Source organism: Ornithorhynchus anatinus, chromosome 12 (genome assembly GCF_004115215.2).
Source record: "Ornithorhynchus anatinus isolate Pmale09 chromosome 12, mOrnAna1.pri.v4, whole genome shotgun sequence".
Taxonomy (NCBI): domain Eukaryota; kingdom Metazoa; phylum Chordata; class Mammalia; order Monotremata; family Ornithorhynchidae; genus Ornithorhynchus; species Ornithorhynchus anatinus.
In genome coordinates this window covers 15,145,180-15,170,222 of record NC_041739.1, presented here as the reverse complement: position 1 = coordinate 15,170,222, position 25,043 = coordinate 15,145,180, and the positions used below count along the sequence as shown (strand labels likewise).

Genomic DNA, 25,043 nt, shown 5'->3' with positions numbered 1-25,043 from the left:
TGTTTCATTCTTTTCTTATTATCTCTTAAAGCAGTTTCTGTCTGCATTTCTTTAGGAATCAAATTATCTAGGCTTCACCGTGAACTTCCTGAAATTCCTTAATGAAGTACAGCTTTGTTTTTGTTGTGACTCTTTCGCCCATCTTAAGGTGAGGGAGTTACATTTGACATCACCCCTTAAACAAAAATGGATCATGTTGAGGCTACATGATGGCTTGTAAACTTTTGCAAATACTATAAGGCACATAAACACCTAAAGTCAATCAACACAAGGAATGTCACTGTTAAAGTCATTCCAATCAGAGGTGAGATTCTTCCCTATCCACTTTTCTTACTTCCTTCTGCTCCGTATCACGGTTTCCTCCTTTCTCTTCTTGCTGCAGAGGAGGAACTTAATTTTCTCATCCCTTTATAACCACCACATCACCCCGAAGCCTCTGACATGTATTTTTCTGTAACATATTTAAAGCTCTTGGGTTCCTGTTAGATGTCAATCTGTTCTGCCATTCCACTTAGCATCTTGAAGTAATGCATGACCCTGAACTGCCTAAAAGAGTTCTTTGCCTACAGTCACTACTCAGTAGATGATAGATGTTAGACAATTAGAAAAACAGATACAAAGACATTATATGATAAATATTAGGCAGATGATAGCTAATAGATGATGATGCTGATTTATAGCTTACATAATAGCACGAAAAAATTTTGCATCACTTCCTCATGAAATAAGCTTGCCAACCCCAAGGTGTCTAACAGGTACTTTCAATCTCTCTCCTGCCCCCTCCTTATCCCTTCACACCAAGTGTTTTGCCCAATCTCCCTGCACCTTTTTGTAAATTCCCAGTAGATTTCTTGCATTCCCAAACTCGTTCTCCTACTACCCCACTAAAACCCTTAGACTGTGAGCCCCATGTGGGGCAGGAACTATATCCAGCTCTATGAACCACATCTACATCCCACATATTGAAGTCCTTCAAAGTGAAAGGAAAAGCTACCTTTTATCTTCTCCTTCTCCATCTTCTCCATTTTCTAAGTGATTTAAATTACTCTAGTCACCAGCTTGGCAACAAGAGGGCAGAACCGAGGACGAATGAGCATCAGATATTCCTTGATTCCCCATTTATACACTTCTCACAGCTGCATGGTATTGAGCTTTCTGCTCTGTCCTACAGAGAAGAGGCACTACAGCACCAACTGAGAATCTCTATACCGACTCTCTGTCCTCTGGAAAAGTGGGGGCTGTACATACTCGTAGCTTAGTGGCAGTCACAATATCCCACTCAGGAGAGAGAATGCACATTGTGAGGCTTGGCCAGTGGGGGAGTATGAGGCTTGAGGAGGGTGTTGAATAGGAAATAAAATCACTGCCTTGAAATTTCTTCCCCATACCTGCAATGACAAGTCCCACAGACTGACAGTTCATTGTGGGCAGGAAATGTGCCTGCTTATTGTTTATATTGTTATACTGTGCTCTGTACACAGTAAGTATGATTGAATGAATGAATGAATGAGAGAAAATTCTGTGTGAATGGCAATCATTCAGATTGTGTTTGCAGGAACCAAAAAGAGGATGCAGGTCATTAGTAGGTTGCAGATAAACTCCTTCAGCTGTGTAAAAGGCAATCAAATAAAGGTACCCAGGCAGATTTTACACCAATCATAAGCACCCTTGGCAATCTGCACTCATAACTTTTACCCTGATCTGATTATCTTGTAACTACTCTATTGCTTAGCACAGTGCTTGGCAAACAGTAAGTGCTTAACAAATATCGCAATTATTAATACTGTTTATATTATCATTATCATCATTATTAATTCCCTGTGCTGTCACCATCTTGCCAGGCTAACATGGCACCCACAAGCAAGACAATCAGCATGGACTTTTCAAGAGTCTTGGAATCGTGGCAATGACATGCCTTCCCTCAGGTTTGTAGCCCCCTCTTCCTGGCAATAGGGACTCATCTGATCCAGGATGCAACGGGGAGGAAGGCAACATTCCTTCTGGACCGTAAACTCCATATGGGCAGGGAACACACCCACTAATTCTTCTGTATTGTACTGTTGCATTATATTCGTTCCTCCAATGCTAACCTTCTCACTGTACCTCGGTCTCGTCTATCTCGCCACCAACCTCTCTCCCACATCTTGCTTCTGGCCTGGAGCTCCCTCCTTCTTCATGTCTAACAGTTACTCTCCCCAACTTCAAAGCCTTGTTGATGGTCTGATCTTCTCCAAGATGTCTTTCCTAACTAAGCCCTCTTTTCCTTTTCTTCCACTCCCTTCTGTGTCGCCCTGACTTGCTCCCTTTATTCATCCTCCCTCTGAGCCACACAGCACTTATGTTACATATTTGTCATTTTATATTTATTTATATTAAATGTCTGCCTTCCTCCTAGATTGTGAGGTCATTTTGGACAGGTAATGGGCCTATTATATTGTTCTATCCCAAGTACTTAGTATAGTGCCCTGCACCCAGTAAGTGCTCAGTAAATATGACTGACCAACTGACTCTCCCAAGTACAGAGTGATCTTCACATAGTAAGTGCTCAATAAACACTTGTCTGCTATATGACCTTGGACAAGTCACTTCACTTCTCTGTGCCTAGTTACCTCATCTATAAAATGGGAATTAAGACTGTGAGCCCTATTTGCGACAGGGACTGTGTCCAACTTGTGTCTATCCCCTTGCTTAGTAGAGTGCTTGGCATATAGTAAGTGTTTAACAAATACGACAACTATCATTATTGTTATTATTACCATTGATAGATTGACTTCCATGCCTCCTCCACTGGAATGGAAATAGCATTCTAATGGTACTGGGAATACAGTGGTTGAAATTGAAAGTCCCAGGCATGCCTACTTTATATGGGTCAGCTTACCCTTAAGGATCTTGTTGTGTTTAGATTTTAAGCTCCTCGAGGACAAGTAGCATGCACACTAACTCTTTTATGTACTTCCATGTACTTGGTCAAGTACTCTACAAAGAGTAAGTGCTGCAAATACTATTGATTGATCCAACACTATTTACTGTGTTTTAAGTGGAAAGTTACTAGTTATTTCTGGCTCTACAGAAAAATTCTTACTCAATTGGTAATTTAAAATATATTCAAAATTAAATGTCCTAAATGAAAATGGGGGGGGGGTACAGATATTCCCCCACCAATAAAAATGACATAAAATAATTTTTCAAGATTTACTCTTTCCTTCAGTTATTTATAAAACTGAAAACTTTTTGTTCAAAGAAGACATCACTGATGGCAAAATTCTCTCATGAATGTGTATTAATGTTTGTGATACAGAAAATTTATTAAACTTACTTTGGATTAATCTTCAGATGTACATAGTACATTTTCATGAAATAGTAAAATAATTTTAATCAACATCTAGGTGTTGAAATTATCTAAAGTGCTGCTGGTTATATGCTTGTTCAACAGATCTATGACTTTCAGAAATAGCTTATTTGGCAAGATATATAATTTAGCATCAATAAATACAACACTGAAAAGGAAATTGAATGTGGTAAGATCAATTTATAAAACGTGTTCTTCTAAAAAAACTCCTTTTCTTATTGTAAAAATAAACCATTCCTGAAACAAATCAATTTAAATTAAAACCAGCACACCAGGAGAACAATTGGGGCCAGTGAGAATCGAAATCCTCATTACAAGGGGGTAAGTGTTTTGAAATGCAAGCTATGTTATACTAATTCACATATGAGTAGAAACATAAAGGCCTTTAGGCACAGTACGATTGTTACCAGATTGGCGTTTGTACCCTAAAATAGAGATGTGCCTGTAAATAAGTGAACACTCATATTTACCAAGGAATTTGTCTCAGCACTAAACTCATTAAATATTAACAATTGCTTTCCAATTAAGGGAATCAATAATCATATTTTTCTAGTATAGTCAAGTGCTTAGTTTGAGAAATGTAGAACAAGGGCCATGTTTGATGCAGTTTTTTTAGGGTGGATCTTTTTGAAGATGTTTGTTAATTTGAGGCCAATTATTAAAATGAGAACTGGGATGGTTATGGATTAGGGCACCTTTGGAAATAATTAAGTGCATATCCACCAAGGAAATAAAAGTGACATCAGATCAGGGTAAAAGAATATGGACTTTAATCATTTTACCTTCCAGAGAAGAGGAAGAAAGGGTATAAAAATTCATGTGGGTTGGTCATTTTAGTACTTTCAATTACAAAGATGATGTGTGGAGGTGGCAAATGAAATACTACATGAACCTGTCACAGGTTAACTGTGCCATTATGATTTTTCTCCAAAAGCAAACTAATCTAACATTCTGAGTTCCATGTAAAACATTTCTGAAATATAAACAAGTTGAAAAGCTCAATATCAACACACACTGGATCAAATCACAAAAAGAATGGAGAACAAAAGCAGTGCCTCTGTGCAGAATGGATCAAAGACAGGCAATTATATAATGATGTAATCATTGTATGAGCAGCCTAAAAGGCACAATGAAAATGCCTATTTCAGGCACTTATATCACCACAATCATAAGAGGTATTAACATGCAAATAAGAATGTCACTGCAGACATCACATACTGGTAACATAAAAGAAAAATGAGAAAAATCTAATGATCCAGCAGGAAACAACTAGAATATTGATGACCAGAGAATAAAGGAAAAGTCCATGTTCCATACTTAACTGAACAGTGAGAAAATAGCCTTCATTTTGCAAAGATTGATTCTAAAATAGGGAAATTTTCATCTTGATTCAACATGACATTCACATAACACCTTATTAGTTCTTGGAAAAGCATTGCCTATTCAACCCCCCTTTCCGTCGACACACACTTACCATCACACAAATATAGCTACACATTTGTGTGTGTGTGAGTGCACAAGTGTATGTTCGCTTTGAGATATATAATAATATTGGTATTTGTTAAGGGCTTACTATGTGCCGAGCACTGTTCTAAGCGCTGGGGTAGACACAGGGGAATCAGGTTGTCCCACGTGGGGCTCACAATCTTAATCCTCATTTTACAGATGAGGTAACTGAGGCACCGAGAAGTTAAGTGACTTGCCCAAAGTCACACAGCTGACAAGTGGCCGAGCTGGGATTCGAACCCATGAGATATATGGGTTTCATCCTACCCAAAGGCAACTATGCATAGGTGAATATGCATGTTTTGCACACTATACATGCTATAGACATGTACGGTTTTATTTGTACGGTTGTCCTTTAGATTTGGTGATGAGGCTAGAGGTAGGATTTTATCAGGGTGTTGGCTAACTGCTGAGATTGACTGATGGATTATCATGCCTTCCACACTGTGTTCATCTATACATCACTCCTTACATCTGTCGGGCACTCTGGTTGTGGCATGCCAGGAGACCTCTCTTCTGCACTTGTTTTTCCAACTATCCACTGCTAACTCCTTTCAAATACTATCCAAGCAATCAATTAATCAGTAGTATTCACTGAGCACCTATGGTAGGCAGAACACTGAACCAGGACCTTAGGAGAGTACAGTAGAATTAATAATCCCTGTATGTGTTATGCACTTGCTATGTGCCAAGCACTGGACTAAGCACTAGGGTACATACAAGCCAAATCAGGGTGGAATAGAGTCTCACCACATGAGGCTGACAGTATTTACAATTCCACTTTACAGATGAAGAAATTGAGACACAGAGAAGTCGTTATTTGCCCAAGGGCACCCACTAGGCTAGTGGTGGAAATGGGACTAGAACACAGATTCTCTCACTCCAACGCTGTGCTCTTAGTAGACATGATCCCTTCTCCCAAGGATCTAAGCACAACAGGAGACTTAGGGGTAAGGTGACATTTAGTTGGAGGGCCTTTACAATAAAACTATTTAGTTTTTATCCTTTAAAAATGAATAGATGAGTAGGGATGATAAGGGTCTACCAACTACTCTATTGCATTGAACTTTCCCAAGCACTCAGAACAGTGCTCTATGCACAGTAAGCACTCAACAAATATCACTTAGTGATTGATCTACTGGAAAAGAATAATCACATAGGGAGAAATATAGGCTAGTATGTCTTTTCCTCTCTTTATAAGAGGAGAGGGAAGCAGGGTAAATGAGATATAAATGCTGCTGATGATGGTGAAGATAATGATGCTTGTAGGATAAATTAGAAGAAAGGAGGGGATTGGGAGGAACCAGAGGAAACGCAGGACAGAGGGTATTTGGAACAAACTGGGATTCATAGGGACAGGCCTTAGGTGTGGCCAATGACTCTGCATGTCTGGCTCCTTGAGGCCCAAGTGCCAAACAGGTCCTTTTCTAGCATCACCCTGTAATAGCTCTTTCTATGTCAAGTGCCATTTCTGCTACTATTTGAGTGGTCTTGGAAAACAACAGACTATGATGGAGCACTCTCTCAAGATCATTTCTTTATCTTCTTTTTACTCATTCTTCTGCTTCTTCTTCAAATGCCATCGAGCCATTTCCTACCCTCAGCGACTCCATAGACTTACCCTCTTCAGAATATCCCTTCTTCTGTCGTAAAGTCTTTCAGGTAGGTTTATCCAAAGAGTTTTCTTGGTAAAGAAGCAATTACTCTCCTCCTCCCTTCAAAGGCACATCTCCTCCAAGAGACTTTCCCAGACTAAGCCTCACTTTTCCTCATCTCCCACTCCCTTCTGCATCGTCCTGACTCCTACTCTTTGCTCTTCCTCCGGCTCCCAGACCCATAACAGGGATGTATTTATCTGTAATTTTACTAATTTGTATTGATGTCTGTCTCCCCTCCTCTAGACTGTGAGCTCAATGTAGGCCAGGAACGACACTGTTTATCATGGTAATGCACTTTCCCAAGTGCTTAGTACAGTGCTCTGCACACAATAAGTGCTTAATAAATACAATTGAATGAATGAAGTTCTTTATCTTTAATGGAAGTGATTTAGCCTTACCTTCTTCCACCCAGTAAAAACTTGACTCTCTGCCATTGTCTTTGATCAACATTTTGATCACTTGATCATCTCTCCTTGCCTATTTCCCAAGCTGCTGCTCCCCAGCACTGGTGAATCAACTTTGTCTAATGCTTTGGCTTAGGCCTCTCCCTTTATAGGTAGCCCTATATGGCATAGTTCAGTGTACACAAACTCTCCTGCCACGATAAGGAGTAGATTCATATGTCCTCCTTCTCTTCTCCCTTTTCCTTTTATCTCCCTTCCATATAACAATAACAATTATAAAAATTATGGTATTCATTAAGCACTTACTATGTGCCAAGCACTGTTCTAAGCACTGGGTAGATACAAGGTAATCAAGCTGTCCCACGTGGGGCTCACAGTCTTAATCCCCATTTTACAGATGAGGTAGCTGAGCATAGAGAAGTGAAATGACTTGCCCAAGGACTCACAGCAGACAAGTGGCAGAGTGGGGATTAGAACCCACGTCTTCTGACTCCCAAGCCCGTGCTCCTGCCTTTAGGCCATGCTGCTTCTCTATCCCCTTCCACTTGAGATCTCAGCTCCATTGAAGGTCTGTTCCCATCCCACTTAAAGTGTTCAATTCATTTACTCAAGGAAAAAGTTACTGCAGAGTTCCTAAAGATGCTCTTCCAATTTTTCCTTCAAGTCATCGACTGGATGCAAATTTTAGCCCAGGAGATAAAAGAGCTAATTTGGTTTTCCAACAACCCCCAAACCCATTCATGATCCAAATATATATTTCTTAAAAATGTAATAGGCATTTTCTCATTGTCAATGTCTTTGAATGCCTGTTTGATCAATCACTGCTAAAAATAATTTTTAAATCACTTAAAGAATGAGACTGACATTCCCAATCCAAACAAGAGGACTTCACATGCCAATCACAAAAATTCTGAATGCTGGCCTTTGTCCAATTTTCCACATCCACAGTCTAGAGCAGATTTAAACGAGTAAGGAGAGAATTTCAGTAAAAACAAAGACCCTACCTCCAGTCCTCTGGAAGTAAAGCCTTGAAAATGTTAGCCAAAGGACTGCAGCTAAGTTCAATTAACACTAAGGCAAAGAGGGAGGAAAAATTCTCAGCTATTTAGTTGAAACTACTAAAGAGCACACCTCAAAATAGAAATACGCTCATATAATTTTCCTGGAAAATCAAATCATTGGGTGAGGTTTTGTTCCTTCTCTTTGATGAATTATATTGTCTCTCAAGTTACCTTTAGACTATTTAGCCACTAGATTCAATCTCTGGAGATTTGCATCATTTATTACTCCAATAAGTCAGAAGTGATAGTTTTTCCCTCTGCAGACATTTCAGAACATTATTATTATCTCTGTTGTACTGTGGTCTCCCAAAGGCTTAGATCAGTCTTCTGCACACTGTAAGCGCTCAATAAATACCACTGAATGATAGATGAGAAGCAGCGTGGCTCAGTGGAAAGAGCATGGGCTTTGGAGTCAGGGCTCATGAGTTCGAATCCCAACTCTGCCACTTGTTGGCTGTGTGACTGCGGGCAAGTCACTTAACTTCTCTGTGCCTCAGTTCCCTCATCTGTAAAATGGGGATTGACTGTGAGCCCCATGTGGGACAACCTGATTCCCCTATGTCTACCCCAGCGCTTAGAACAGTGCTCGGCACATAGTAAGCACTTAACAAATACCAACATTATTATTATTATTATTATTAGATGTACATTTACATAAATCTCTATTCACTTATTTTACATAAGCCCTGAATAATCAATAATTAGTGATCATGGGCTTTTCCAAATTTTGTCATCTACTATTTTTTATTAATGTAGTAATAATAGTAATAATAATAATGATGGTATTTGTTAAGCATTTACTATATGCCAAGCACCGTTCTAAGCACTGGGGTATACAAGATAATCAGGTTGTCCCATGTGGGGCTCACAGTCTTATTCCGCTTTTACAGATGAGGTAACTGAGGCAAAGAGAAGTTAAGCGGCTTGCCCTAGGTCACACAGCAGACAAGTGGCGGAGGCGAGATTAGAACCCATGTCCTCTAACTCCCAAGGCCCTGCTCTTTCCACTAAGCCACGCTGCTTCTCTGTATTTCAATTGGAAATGTGGAAGTAAAATAGTCCTACTCAAAGGCAGTTGTTAGGATTTAGGAAAAGGAACTGCCTATACGTTGCATGCTACAATTGACAGATTACTTTTTTCTATTTCGAAATTGGAATTACTCACTTAACCTGGTCACTGGTACCATTATCTGGCTTTAAAGTTAGGGACTGTTGAACTTTTCTGTAGAAATCAACAGTGCACGAATGTAGCGCATCAATCCTGAATCACATAGACAAAAACTTTACCTATTTCTATCAGTAAAAAACAACAAACAAATCTGAAGTTCTATAAATACTTTCTTGGTCTCTTTTATCCTGATTTAGCCATCTGGAATCATTGCCCTCTTAGAATGAATCTTAAAGCCACACTTAGTTTTCCACCACATGGAAATTAAATTGTATATACTCAACAAACAACTGTAAAACAGAGTATTGATGAAAGATTAATTTATAAAATCCTAATTCTTTATATGCTAAATTACCCCTGAAAATTTTATTTTTATACATTTAATTGTTTCGATCACACATCTGGTTCCATCTCAATACAGTGCTCGACATATAGTAAGCACTTAACAATGTCATTATTATTACTATTATTATTGGACCGGACCATGTGGGACAGCGTTGGAGGTCAAGTACATTCCCCTCACCTCCATCTTTCCTTTACCTCGCCTCTAATCCCCTCTGCCAACATTTGTCCCATTCTAAGGCCACATTGAAATGTCTAAGCCAGAGTGTCCAGGTCGATTCACCTGTGCCGGGCAGCAGCAGAATGGGAAAGAGTCAAAGGTGGATGATCAAGTGATCAAAATGTTGATCAAAGTCAGTAGCAAAGAATTAAGTTTGTACTGCATAGAAGTGGGCAATGGTAAACCACTTCCATATCTTTATCAAGAAAATTCTATGGATGAACACACCAGAACGACTTTATGACAGAAGATGGGCCGTTCTGTAGAGGGCATATCCGTAAAGTCGCTATGGTTTGGAAACTATCTGACGGCATTTGAGGAGGAAGAAGGGTCACAATTCCTGGTCACCCTGTCACATCCCCCCTTTTTGGTCCCTTTTCTTCTGTCATTCTAGATTGGTCCTCCTCTTATTTCCCCTTTTCCTTTTTTTCCTTCTCCTTCTAACTCAAGCTTTTTATTTCCTCCTCTCCATCTCTCTTCCTGTCTGGCTCTCTCTAATTGTAATCGTGGTGGTATTTGTTCAATGCTCATTTTGCACCCAACACTGGACTAAGCACTGTGGTAGATGGAGTTGTTCATTTTGAACATAGTCCATCCTACACAGGACTCCCAGTCTACGTAGGAGGGAGAACACAGATCTAATCCCCATTTTACACCAGAGGAAACAGGGGCATAGAGAAGTTAAATGATTTGCCCAAGGTCCACAGCAGGCAAGTTGCAGAGCCAGGATTAGAACCCAGGTCCTCTGACTCTGAGGACCACTGCCTTTTCACTGTGCTGTGCTCTGTCTTTCTTCTTTCCATGCACAATTCTGAACCAGATCCCAACTCTTTGAGCTCTCCGAAATTCTAGTCACCAGAGCCCAGAGGGCTGCATTTTTCTTTCCTAGTTACTCTGAGCCCCATCAACTGCATCTCATCTGTCAAACTGGCTTTGCCTTAGAAATAATCCCAGTAGAAGTGGAGGTCAGACCAAAGACCCAAAGGGTGATGATGCCAAGTAACCCCAGCGTGTTGACCACTAAGGGGATTTTATGGAATTGACATCTCCTCCCCATTTTACATTCATGACTCAATCCGTGCATAAAGCAAGTGTGAACAGAGATGCAAGCAGCAATTTTAAGTCTGTGGAAGTTTTTGTATGTTTTCTGATGAAAATATGTCAGTCCCATGTGACAGTCAGAGGGGGCCTGGCGACACTAAGAGGAGACCAGTAATTCATAAAGAAAGAGACTTTAAAAGTCAAAGAGCTAATTAAAAGGTGAGTAAAAGAAGTTAAGAAGGTGATAAGAGAGGAGAGAGGATCGGGAAGTAAAAAATATAAATATATCTTATTCTAATGCTTGCCAGAGCTCATGAGAGAAGAATCAATCAATGGTATTAATTGAATGCTTACTGTTTGCAGAGAACTGTACTAAACACTCAGGAAAGTACAAACAACAGAGTTGGCGTACACTTCCCCTGCTTTGGAGTCTTACACTGATCGGTCCTTCAGGAAGAGACCCTTAAATGGAGAATGACCTGTCAGTGCCCGATCATTTTTTCGAACTACTCTCGGTGTACTCCCTCTCCAGGCTCACACCTCAGTAGTTTCTTTCCTCAAAATGGCCATAGGCCTCTCCTTTGCTGTTTCTCTTTTACCAGTGAATGGTTCAGCCAATTCACCCTGTGAATGGCTGAATCCCAGGTAGCAGCACCCGATAGGGCTCTGTAGACTTCCCTCAGGAAGAGGTCAGTAGAGTGAGGTTTTTTCCTCCTCTAAAAAGCATCCTCTAGTGTTTCTCTTCTCCTCTTCCTCTAACTTGATGGACCACCACAGCCCTTATTATTACGGTGAGTAAACTGACAGTGTTCAGCACAGTGGCAAAACAGAGGCCGCTGTGGATTCACATATTCACGGATGACCTGGGTAACAGAGCAGAGACCGATTATCCTGCACTCACTGGTGTTATCTTCCCTGCATGGCATTTCAGTGGCACAGTTTTTCAATGCTGGCAGTCATGGAAGTGACTGGCTTAAGGGATAGTATTTCTTTGAATTTGCCAAGTGCAAACGTGGCCTGAGAAGATAATTTAGTGTGTGGCTTGTGTTTCCTGCAGGGGAAAACTGACTAAATTATAATGCCAATATTTTGTTCCATCATATTTAGCAGATTCTTTACAATCTAGTCCATTGGTTTAGAGGATTTAATTCAAACCAAAAATCTGCCTGGGGATAGTCATTAACAAATACAAAACCTGTTACTGATGCCATATTCTACCTAATCGATTCAATTCTCTCCTCCCAACTGGATGGCATTCTGGTTCCCTATGCTTGGAAATTATTCCATTGGATGGTTTTATCGGGAATGATAGGGGTGAATCTCGCTCCAGTATCTGCAGAGTCACTAGAAATGCAACTTTGCTGTGCTGATTCAACAGCCATCTAGAGGAGGGCCAGATCTGGAGTGCAAAGGATTTGCATGCTTGGCTGAGTATACGTTTATAAGTAGGCTCGGAATTGGCTCAGTGGAAAGAGCCCGGGCTTATGAGTCAGATGTCATGGGTTCGAATCCCAGCTCTGCCACTTGTCAGCTGTGTGACTGTGGGCACTTAACTTCTCTGTGCCTCAGTTTCCTCATCTGTAAAATGGGGATGAAGACTGTGAGCCTCACGAGGGACAACCTGATTACCCTGTATCTACCCCAGCGCTTTGGGCAAGTCACTTAACTTGTCTATGCCTCAGTTCCCTCATCTGTAAAATGGGGATTAAGACTGTGAGCTCCACATGGGACAACTTGATAACCTTGTATCTACTCCATCGCTTAGAACAGTGCTTGGCACATAGTAAGCACATAATAAATACTAATATCATCATCATCATCATCAGGTGAAATATGTGCAGGAACTTTTCAGTTGTGTTCCCAGGATGGGTGACTTCTACAACCTGATAATAAATCCAGCATTTAGAACAGTGCTTGACATAGTAAGCACTAAATAAGTACTAATATCATCATCATCATCAGACCAAGTATTTGCAGGGACTTTTCAGTTGTGTTCCCAGGATGGGTGACTTCTATAACCTGGTAATAAATCCAATGCTTAGAACAGTGCTTGACATATAGCAAGCGCTTAAAAAATACCATCATTATTATTAAGTGCTCGATAAATACCAATCAATCAATCAGTGGTATTTCATTGAGTGTTTAATGTGTGCAGAGCACTTTACTAAGCACCTGGGAGAGAACAACAGATCAATCAGTGCTATTTATTGAGTAGTTCCCATATGCAAAGCAGTGTATTAAGCATTTGGGAGAATACAGTACAATAAACAGAATTCCTACCCTCTCAGTTCAGGTTAGTAGCACATCTCTGAAGAGGGAATGGAGGTGTTAGGGCACAGAATATGCAAACCTGCAGCGAATGCTTGCCTTCTCTTCCACATATCTTGGGGCTACATCACTGTGCCCTCAGAGGTTACAAATCAAAGAATTGGGCTCATCATCTGTAAATATTTTAAAGGTCTATTGTGTACAGTCTGTTTGGATAAAGCTATTCAGTAGTGTATGCAGTTAGAGCTTCACAATATGTTCTTCACATTAGACAGGTCTGAGCTTTGGTCATATATTGTTTTGACATTCCCCTATAAAAATTACTGTACCTTCAGAATTATGACAATACAAATTAATCAAATTAACATGAATATGAAGGGGCATATTCAAGATGAGTTCAGATAAACAGTTTCATGGAGGAAGCATTTCGGCGATGCATCCCTGCGTCATCTCTGTCACCTGAGGAGATGTCTTTTCATCTGAAAACATGTTGAGTTTCTCTGTTTTCAAAAAGCCGGCTGGCTAATTTTGCTACATTGTGACCAATTTCCATTCTACAAAGGAACTGTACATTATTTTACTTATACTGATTGAGTCAATATTCTCTCTCCCGGGTAATCTGACTGTTCTGATGTTTCAAAATGTCAGTGAAATAATCAAGAAGTCTAGTGACCCAGTGACACTACAGATGTTGATCTCAGTTTCGTGAACCCATTGCTGCTAGCATCAGTGAATGTCTGATCTGTTGAATTATGACACCACCCCTTTGGAGATACATTAGAGAAATAATGTAGCTCAGTGGAAAGGGCAGGGGCTCGGGAGACTTGGGTTCTAATCCAGACTTTCCACTTGGCTAAGTGTGTAATCTTTATTAATCAATCAGTGGTATGTATTGAATGCTTACTGAGTGCAGAGCACTGTACTAAGCACTTGGGAGAGTACAACAGATATGTAGTCCCTCTCCCTACCCACACTGAGCTTATAAGTGGCATTTATTAAGTGCTCACTCTGCGTTAAACACTGTACAAAGCTAGAAGATAATCAGGTCAGACATAGTTCCTTTCCCCCTTGGGGCTCACAGTTTAAGGAGGAGGGAGGACAGGTACCGAATCTCATTTCACAGACGAGAAAGCCAGGCCATTGGGAAATGAAGTGACTGGCCCAAGGTCATACAGCAGGCAAGTGACAGAAGTAGGATTAAAACCCAGATCTTCAGGCTTCCAGGTCAGTGAAAGAGTTTCACCAGGCCTAAAAGTTACTAAACTTCTCTGTGCCTCAGTTTCCTTATATTTAAACTGTGTCCGATCTGCTTATTTTGAACCTACCCCCATGTTTAGATCAATTCAGAGTAAGCACTTAACAAATTTCATTATTATTATTAGTGCTTTTTTCATGGTATCTGTTAAGTGCTTACTATGTGTCAGGCACTGTACTTAGCATTTAGGGTTGATACAGATTAATCAGGTTGAACACAGTTCATATCCTACATGGGGCTCACAGTCTTAACTGAGGTAACTGAGGCACAGAAAAGTTAAGTGCCTTGTTCAAGGTCACACAGCAGACAAGTGGCAGAGCTGAGATGAGAACCCAGGTTCTTCTGACTCCCAGGCCAGTGCTCTATCCACTAGACCACACAGCTTCTCATGTATCAAGCTTGATGATAGTTACGGAGCAAAGAATTCCTGGTGCCTTCACTTTAACTCTCTGCTCTCCAGCCAGTGGTGGGCCATACTTCTGGTCCAGTGGTTTAACGATTGCTTCCAATAACTCAAAACCATTGTCCTCTTGCGTCTACACCTGGGGTGGTGTTTGTAAATATTTGACTATGTGCAGGAGCTATGAATAATTTACAAAGGTTAGCACTCTCGTTTGGTTCAAAGAGTCAAGTTTCTAGAACAGTGTGAACAGCGGAAAGAGCCCAGGCTTGGGAGGCAGAGGTCATGGGTTCGTTCTAATCCTGGCTCCACCACTTGTCAGCTGTGTGACTGTGGGCAAGTCACTTAACTTCTCTGTGCCTCAGTTCCCTCATCTGTAAAATGGAAATGAAGACTGTGAGCCCCACGTGGGACAACCTGATTACCCTGTATCTACCCCAGCACTTAGAACAGTGGTCTGCACATAGTAAGCGCTTAACAAATACCAACATTATTATTATTATTATTAGAACATCAACAGTATGTAGGAATAGGTAATGATAGAAGAGCGGTGCAGCAAGCTGAGAAGAGTGCATGGAGAAGCTGTGCCTTCTGGGTGGTATGCGGGTGTCAAGCATCAGGACCCCAAAAATGGCTGAACTGGAGTTAAAGAACCACTTATACTCACCAGATAACACAAGGGATTTGGAGTCAGCATTCCCTAGTAGAGGAGCATGACTTTGGAAGTTGGGAAACTGAACCCACCTCTGCCAGTGGCCTGCTGTCTGACCTTGGGCAAAGCACTTATCTTTTTTATGCCTCATTTCCCTCATTTCTTTAAAGGGGGATAACAACGCTCCCTCCCTCTAGATTGTGAGCCCCATGACGGATCAAGACTATGTCCAGTATAATTATCTTGTACCTAGTGCAGTGCTTAGTACATAGCATAATATATCCTTAATGAATACCATAACTATTATAGGTGCCATTTTGGCTTCATCTTTTTCTAGAGACTCAATTATTTTCTGAATTGTTAGGGACAATTAATTAATGATGGTATTTGTCTTACTATGTGCCAAGCAATGTTCCAAGCTCTAGGGTAGATAAAAGGTTATCAGGTTGTCCCACGTGGGGCTCACATTCTTAATCCCCATTTTACAGATGAGGAAAATGAAGCACAGAGACGTGAAGTGACTTGCCCAAGGTCACACAGCTGACAAGCGGCAGAATCAGGATTAGAACCCACAACCTCTGACTCCCAAGCCTGTGCATTTTCCACTAAGCCATGCTGCTTTTCTTCTTTGCTTCTCAATCAAATCTGTGATCTTTCCCTTCTTAGATCCTTCACTCCTTTTCCCTGGCATCTAGCACTCCGTATCCCTCTACATTTTCCTCCCCCATACCCTTTCTCCTGTGCCCATTTTCCCTCTCTAGTCTCTCTCATATCCATCTTCTGCATTGTTAGGGACAATTAATTAATAATGGTATTTGATAAGTGCTTTCCTTCTTTTTCCATACCATGTTCCTCTTTGATCTTACCCCTTCCTTACACAATCTCATTTGAAATCTAATTTACCAAGTTCTTGAGGAAGAACTTGAAGATACACTGAAGCAGGGCTGGTGGTGAAATGCATTTAGGGCAATTCCCCAGGGCTTCTGCATTGGGGAGGGGGATTTGGCGACCTGCATCATGTGCCCAGGGCCACCAATCTCTGGGGAATTCTTGGGGAAACGTCTCCCACTTACTTAACATAATCCTGGATCCAACATCTGTGTCGCAAAAATGAGCAAATGGTCTATAAGCTAAGGGGAAGAAATAACATTTCTTCCTCTCTTTACTTACAGAGTTACCTTGCTCCCTTCAAATTTTCTGGGGTTTAGAAAAGTCAAAGTGAAAGAAGAATCTGGAGCTATTCCTCTGTCACTAAATAATGTGAGCAGATTGTACTTGTTTTAAAGAGTGAGAGTAACCTTAGCAAACAGAATTGATTTGAAGATATGAAAAAAATAACCCCGAGCAGAATAAAGAAAGTCAGGTACATACTCTATGGAATTGAATTATTTCAAATAGATGCAATGGGCATTACAGCGAAAGTAAGAAACATTATTCTATTTTGCAGGGCTGCTGTGTTCACAATCATTATATTCAGGATACTATCTGCTCTTCTCATCTAATATGATTTAGCTATCAAGTTTTTCTTAAAAGAGCAAAACATTTGAAATATATATCACAATCCACTATGCCATGTTCCCTTGCCATAGCTGATGTATTACTACACAATTTCTTTTAGAAAAACAAACAGTTGATTTTATCCCTTACATGAAAGCTTATTCCCACTCGCTCTTCCTAGAATTTTCCAATTCCACCATGATGTCTCACAAACTTCCTTTTTAGATCTTTCCTCAAAATTGATTACTCTCAGGAAGCTTTCAAAAATCCCTGAGGGCATCAGCTAAAGACTGGTTAAGACTAAATTATCCTAGTTAACAAATGGCCAATCATGATTCCTAACTGCTTCCTGAATCACCAGTGTGCAAATTTCTCTTCCTGTACTTATCCACAATTATAGTAAACATTAGTAGAATAACTTGGTTTCTTGAGCTGTCCCGCCTAGTCCTGAAAATTGTAAATATCGGATATGGAGTCCACAGATGAACAGCACCCAAAGATAAATATTTTGATGGCAGTGAACTTCTGAACCTTCCAAGTGGCTCCCATCCCTAGTTGGTATTTTGATAGGTTGACCATAAAGCAGCCTAGGAGGGGGACAGTCAGGAAATTAATTAAACATAGGACCATTTCTGATAACAGGATGTGCTTTGTGCCCTATCTTCTGAGTCCGACAAATAATGTTGGAAATGGAAAAAGAGCAGATTTGAAAACAGCCATTTGGATTTTATTACTCTCTAGACAGTGGCCAAAAAGATGAGCACCGCTTTCCTCCGACATTTGAATATCTATATGTATGTCCCTAGGTAGGTCTAGAATGTAAAAAGGTGCAAAACAATATGTAAAATGAATCTAACAAAAATCTTCAAATAACCTATAAAAGGGTCAGCCAATCTGGCTCATTTAGAATAAAGGAATTTCTACTCTTTCCTGACTGATTGCTAGACAAACCTGGAACAATCCTGCAACAGCGGTGATTGAAACTCCAGTACATTAAATCAAAATAGCCAATAGTATCTCTGCCCACATCCAGTATGTGCTATGTTTTGAACTATATTTCTATTGGAGATCAGATAATAGATTCCCCCAATAAAGAAGTAGATTGCTGACTGTAAATGAGTTTGGCTGGCGATTTAGCATTTTCCGTAACGTATTAATTTAGGTTTGTCCCTGACAGGCCAGTGCAGATGATTACTAAGTATCAGGCACTGGATTAAGCACTGGATAGTCAATGAATCATATTTACTGTGTCCTCTGTGCAGATCACCTTACTAAGCAATTGGGAGAGTACATTATGACCATAAACAGGCACATTCCCTTCCCACAACGAGCTTATAGTCTAGATACAATTTAATCAGAATGAACACATTCTCTGTCCCACTTGGGGCTACGGTCTAAGTAGGAGGGAGAACAGACATCATAATGATCCATGTGATATTTTTTTGCTCCTACTATGTGCCAGTCACTGTACTAAGACCTGGGGTGGAAACAAACAAATCAGGTTGGTATTGAATTCTCATTTCACAGATGAGAAAACTGAGGCACAGAGAAGTACATTCATTCTTTCATCCATTCAATTTATTCATTCGTATTTATTGAGTGCTTACTGTTTGCTTGGAAGAGTACAATATAACAAACACAATCCCTGTCCACAATGAGCTTAAAATCTAGAGTACAGAGCTCTGCACACCGGAGGCTTTGAAAAAATATCATTCATTCAACTATATTATTTATTGAGCGCTTACTCTGTGCAGAACACTGTACTAAGCGCTTATATCATCAAATGAAGAAATTAAAAGTATTTGGAAATCTGAGATAGGCAGAAAAACGGGTGGTGTCCAGCACAGACTCCTGAGGAGGTGCCAAAAATGTTTGTAATTGAATTCCTTGGCTAAGGTATGTGAACATCTTGAGAAGGATTCTGGTTTACTGGGAGATCCATTTTCACCTCATTCATTTTCACAGACAGGCCATTTTCACCTCATTGATTTTGGCTGCTGATTGAGTCATGTTGGTTAGAGATTGCTTCATTTCCTTTCAAATCATTTTTCCATTTGCTTGGCATTTCTCCACATGAAGGCTGCATTTCACATTCACTGTGATTGCCTGCTATTGACTGAATAGTGGCTCTACCACTAAATTTTTTTCCAGAGAGCTTGAAAATGACCACAAAGTTTCACTTGATCTGCACTAAGTAGTCCATTACCAGGCTTCAATCGTAAGGAGGGTCAGCAACACAGGAGCAACTGATACCAAAAACCTTCCAAACAGAATAGCAAAATGTTCTAATTTGGTAAATGAATGAAATGAGCCAGGGAAAGTTATCCTGTGAAGTACAATGGGAAACCAAATACTAGAGACAGCGAGGGGCCGAGGCTTATGTTTTGAAAATAGAGTTCCAGGTGAAAAACAGGCTTCTGATTCCAATATCCATGGTTTAGACTACCTCCAACTGGGTTTCAATGGAAGAAAAAGATAAAAGTGGGATTTTTAAGGGGAGCTGCCTTATTTGACAAAACAGAACTACAAGATGATATTCAGATAGGAATCAGATTACTAGTTCTTCAGGTCAACTTTCCCTAAAGGGAAATGGAATCGATCAGAGTACTGTATTAATTAAGCACCTGGAAGACTGCAATATGAGTTGGTAGGCAGGATCGCTGTCCTTAAGGAGCTTACAGTCTAGTGGACTTTAGACTGCAAGTCCCTTCTAGACTTGTAAGTTAATGGTGATTATTCTATTCTTTTATCAATTAAAAGTATATGTACACCATTTTAGTGAGTTGTGATTTTAGGAATACATTAATGATCTTTACTTTTTTTAACGAGAAACGGTTTCTTTAATGCTCTCTCACTCAATACACTACTTGTCAAACACATTAATAGCATTAACGTTGAGAATTTCATAATTCATTCATTATTTCAGAACATCTGAATCACCATCATTGGGGTTTGATATCGTTTGCAGCCTGGTGTATCTGCTTCAAAGCTACTAACAGGACCTGTATTCTAATCCCACCTCCATCACTTGCTTGTCTTGTGACCTCGGATGGGTCACATAACTTCTCTGGGCCTCAATTTCCTAATGTGTAAAAATGGAGAGGGACTAAATAATTATGGTATTTGTTAAACACTTATTAGATGCCAGACACTAAGCCCTGGGGTAGATACAATATAATCAGGTTGGACCCAGTGTCTGTCCCACATTTTTTTTTATGGTATTTGTTAAACGCTTACTATGTATCAAGCACCGTACTAAGTGCTGGGATAGATACAAGCTAATCAGGTTGGACACAGTCTCTGTCCCACATAGGGCTCACCAACTTAATCTCCACTTTATAGATAAGGTAACTGAGGCACAGAGAAGTTATGTGAGTTGCCCAAGGTCACAGGGTAGACATGTGGGAGAGTCTGAATTAGAATCTAGGTCCTCTTGTCCCCCAGGCTATGCTGCTTCTCTAATGGAAGCAGCGTGGCTCAATGGAAAGAACCGTGGCTTGGAAGCCAGAGGTCATGGGTTCTAATCCGGCTCTGCTGCTTGCCAGCTGTTTGACTTTGAGCAAGTCACTTCACTTCTCTGTACCTCAGTGACCTCATCTGTAAAATGAGGATGAAAACCGTGAGCCCCACGTGGGACAATCTGATCACCTTGTATCCCCCCAGCACTTAGAAGAGTGCTTTTGCACATAGTAAGCGCTTAACAAATTCCAACATTATTATAATGGGACTCACAGTGTAAGTCAGAAGGAGAGAGGATTTAATTTCTGTATTAGAGATGAGGAAACTGAAGAACAGATAAACTAAGTGTTAAGTGAGTTAGTTATCCAAGGTCACACAGGAGAGAATTGACTGTCAGCTATGAGCTCTTTCCACTATTTCTAGGCCATGCTGCGTCCTATCCTACCATCTCTTCAAAACTGTGAGCCCCATGTGACACAAGGATTACGTATGACCTGATTAGCTTCTATCACATGCTTCGTATCATGCACATACTAAGCACTCAAATACCACGATTATTATTACTCTGCTTTCTGCCGTTATTAATTTCAATAATATTCCTCTACTTTAGAGAGACTTAAAGGATCTGGGAGACACCTTTCTCAATCCTTTTTATACTAATACTCTATGGAAACTCGTACTCTCCAAGGTCCACGGATGATCATCACTGACAGGTGTTGTCAGTGAGCATGATTTGATGTCTCTGGATCCTCTGCTTCCAAACCTTATTACTGAACACTTTGTCCCTCAGATTGATATAAAGATGGCACTCAGTAGACATATTGAACGCATCTACAGGTATCACACTAGTTTAGGCCCAGCCATTATTACAGTAGTCAAGTAGTGAGCTCTAGTGTTAGAATTACATATGGATTTTCATTATAAATTCATTTCTTTCTAACTTCTTGACAAGCTATCATGTGTGGCTGAAAACTTCAATACTTGGCTTCATCCCAGGAGTGACTACTTTTATTTTACCTTTCCAGAGTGAGCTTAAACACTTTTAACCACCATGATCCCTTAGGGAAGAATAAACTTTTAAAATTCTGAAAGCTTCCTTTTTTCATTATGTGTGCACATAAACAATTCAAACATGGCATGAGAGTACACTGCAACAACAACAACAAAATCACTCTTCAAACTAAAGTCAACAATAACTTCATTTAAAAATGAGGCATTTTCACTAAACTTGCCTTGATGGATAAAGATACACGGCGGGAAACTTCATTCATTCATTCATTCATTGGCATTTACTGAGCTCTTACTGTATGCAGAGCACTGTAATAAACTCTTGGAAAATATAATTCCACAAAAGATAGAGACAATCCCTACCCAACAATGGGCTCACAGTCAAGACGGGAGAGACAGACAACAAAACAAGTAGACAGGCATCAATAACAACAAAATAGATAAATAGAATCATAGATATATACACATCATTAATAAAATAAATAGAGTAATAAATATGTACAAATGAACACAAGTGTTATGGGGCAGGGAAGGGGGTAGAGCAGACAATCAGACTGGGCAATAAAATAAATCATTTGTGATGGAAGTAGGAAGATCACTTCCATCCAACTGGAAAATTATGGAGAAAGAGTTCCGGGAGGCCACGATTGGTCTTTAAGGTCTATTCTGCCTCTAGGGATTCTTAAGCGGGAGAGAGGCCATCCAACTCCAAGTCATCAGGAATCCAATTAGTCCTTGCTCCAGCCCAAAAAGGGAGAGTGAAGTCCAGTAGAATGATGTCACCTCAATTTTTAAAATGTTGGGAATGTTGCGGCTATAGCTGCCTCCATTAGAACTGTTGGCCTCTGAGCTGCAAGAAGCCTGATAGTCTATTACTCCCAGCTCAAATGCGCTACTGCTCTTAACAAATACCAACCTTATTATGTTGGTCTAGCACTTACTATGTGCCGAGAACCGTTCTAAGCGCTGGAGGAGGTACGAGGTAATCAGGTTGCCCCATGAGGGACTCACAGTCTTACTCTCCATTTTATAGATAAGGTAACTGAGGTACAGAGAAGTGAAGTGACTTGCCCAAGGTCACACAGCAGATGAGTGGCAGAGGCGGCATTAGAAACCACGTCCGCTGACTCCCAAGCCCCTGCTCTTTCCACTAAGCCTTTTGTGTTTAAATTGGTGGATATTTTCTTATATGCCTGTCGCCAACCTCCCTCTTATTCTAAGATTGTGAGCTCACTGGGGGCCCAGAGACTGTGTCTAATTCTCATCAATGTCTATTTTTCCCATTGCAGAAAACACTGCTCATTATTTTTGTTAAGTGCTTACTCCGTGTCAAGCACTGTTCTAAGTGTGGGGTAGAGAAAATTTGATCAAGTGAAACGCACTCAGTGTCTCACATGGGGCTCACAGTCTAAGTAAGAGGGAGAACAGGTTTTTTATCGCCATTTTACAGCATAGAAAACTGAAGCACAGAGGAGTTAAGTCATTTGCCCCAGGTCCCACAGCCAACAATTGGCGTAGCCAGGATTAGAACCCAGGTTCTCGGACTCCCAGCCCCACAATTCTTCCATTAGGCCATACTGCTTCTCAGTACTCAGTAAGTACTTAAGGAATACTACTGCTTCTGCTGGATGATTTTTTTTTAACTCAAATCATCTTGCCCCCAGATAATCATCAGCGATAATAATAATAATAATAATATTGGCATTTGTTAAGCACTTACTATGTGGGAAGCACTGTTCTAAGAGCTGGGGAGGATACAAGGTGATCAGGTTGTCCTATGTGGAGCTCATAGTCTTAGTGCCCATTTTACAGATGAGGTAACTGAGGCACAGAGAAGTTAAGTGACTTGCCCAAAGTCACATAGCTGACAAGCAGTGGAGCCGGGATTTGAACCCATGAACTCTGACTCTCCACCCTGTGCTCTTTCCACTGAGCCATGCTGCTTCTCTATTTAAAGCCTCCAATGTTCTGGGGAGAATGGAAATACTGGCTTCCTTCTTCTTGGTGATTTCAGAGTCTATGTCTATGGGAGAGTGAGTTTATAATAATAATTTTGATATTTAAGTGCTTACTATGTGCCAAGCACTGTTCTAAGCGCTAGGTAGATACAAGGTAATCAGTTGTCCTATGTGGGGCTCACAATCTTAATCCCCATTTTCCAGATGAGGTAACTGAGGCACGGATAAGTTAAGTGACATCCCCAAAGTCACACAGCAGACAAGTGGCAGATCTGGGATTCGTGCCCAGGTCCTTTTGACTCCCAGATGTGAGCTCTATCCCCATTAGGTCATGCTGATTCTCATCATCATCATCATCATCCTTATCATCATTATACCTGAATATGAGTGAATAGCACATTATGCTTACTCAGTTTGGTTACATTATAATCATTGGTTGATCTCCAAAATCCCCTCCCCAGCATTTCAGAAAACAGTGTGGCTCAGTGGAAAGAGCCCGGGCTTGGGAGTCAGAGGTCATGGGTTATAATCCTGGCTCTGCCACTTGTCAGCTGTGTGACTTTGGGCCAGTCACTTCACTTCTCTGGGCCTCATTTACCTCATCTGGAAAATGGGGATTAAGATTGTGAGCCCCACGTAGGACAACCTCAGTTGGGCATCAAGACCGTGACCCCCAAGTGGGACATTGATTGTGTCCAGCCTGCTAGCTTGCATCTACTCCAGCGCTTAGAACTGTGCCTGGCACATAGTAAATGCTTAACGGATACCATTAAAAATGACGATGATCAGGATAATGATGAGAACAGTGGTATATAGAGAAGCAGCGTGGCGCAGTGGAAAGAGCACGGGCTTTGGAGTCAGGGCTCATGAGTTTGAATCCCAGCTCTGCCACTTGTCAGCTGTGTGACTGTGGGCAAGTCACTTCACTTCTCTGTGCCTCAGTTCCCTCGTCTGTAAAATGGGGATTAAGACTGTGAGCCCCACGTGGGACAACCTGATTCCCCTGTGTTTACCCCAGCGCTTAGAACAGTGCTCTGCACATAGTAAGCGCTTAACAAATACCAACATTATTATTATTATTATTAATTATCAAGTGCTCACTATGAGTAAAGCACTGGGCCAAAAGCTTCTAAGCGTGGCCAGCTGTCAGCTAGTTTCACCCTATTTAAGGGCTAAAATAGAAATGCAAGGGAGGAGGGCAGGAGATGGAGATTTCAGAATAGCAATACAACCTGAAAAGAACCACAGCAGAAGGAAGGTAGTGAGCACTGGGGAATGCATAATCAGTATGAATCAGACTTGAGCTGAGGTTACCAAAGTTCAATCTCTGGACTGAACCAGGATCTCTTCCTATATCACCAAACACTATTGACAATTCCCTGTTCTCACAGGAGTGCTTTCTGTTGTTAAAAATCCAGGCTTTTACAGCTCTTAACCTTTTAGTCAGGTATTCCTGCTTCAAGGGTTTAAGCAGTAAGGCAATCATACCCATACAACCAAATGATTATGTGTTTGTTCTTTCACTCCATCTCCTTATGGGCCATGTAGATAATCAATTTGGAGTCAAATAAAACAGTGCACTTGGATACACTTGTCTCATAGAGATACAGGCACAAAATGATGAGAGCCACAATAATCAGTTCTTGGAATTTATAGAATTTTCTTAAAAAACTGTTTTAATGAAGAGGAAAGGGTAGCTTCCCTTATTTTTAGTATCTCCATGTTGACATTCACTCTTTTATTTTATTCAGTAAAGGATCGATCATGATGTTTTGCCTTTTAGGAGGAAAAATTTGA

At 40.6% G+C, this 25,043-nt stretch overlaps 1 protein-coding gene across 2 annotated transcripts in view; it reads right to left on the bottom strand.

Annotated features, from left to right (window-relative positions):
* The window catches only part of FSTL5 (follistatin like 5), a 520,766-nt gene that overhangs the window by 116,967 nt on the left and 378,756 nt on the right, over window positions 1–25,043 (bottom strand). The gene's annotated exons all lie outside the window — the stretch shown is intronic.